The sequence below is a fragment of the Etheostoma spectabile genome, chromosome 8 (assembly GCF_008692095.1).
Source record: "Etheostoma spectabile isolate EspeVRDwgs_2016 chromosome 8, UIUC_Espe_1.0, whole genome shotgun sequence".
Classification (NCBI taxonomy): Eukaryota; Metazoa; Chordata; class Actinopteri; order Perciformes; family Percidae; genus Etheostoma; species Etheostoma spectabile.
In genome coordinates, this window is record NC_045740.1 from 26,957,103 (window position 1) to 26,957,475 (window position 373).

The window sequence follows — 373 nt, forward strand, 5'->3', positions numbered from 1 at the left end:
TTGTATGATTTTGAAATAATTAATTTGAATTTTATTGCATGACGTATAGTGGCTAGAATACGAAACACCCATGCTAAAGTTGATTAAAATGGGGAATAAAAAAAACATCTTTTGGAGGGGGTATAAGTATACACACCACTATGTTAAATTCCCATAGAGGCAGGCACATTTTATTTTTCACAGCCAGTATGTGATGATGTGTGGGGCTATTTTAATTCCAAAGGCCAAGGGTGTGTGAACTTATTCAAGGCACTGTATGTCATGCAATAAAATGCTTTAAAAATCATACAATGTAATTTTCTGGACTTGTCTCTCACAGTTGAAGTGTACCTATGATAAAAAATTACAGACCTTTACATGCTTTGTAAGAAGG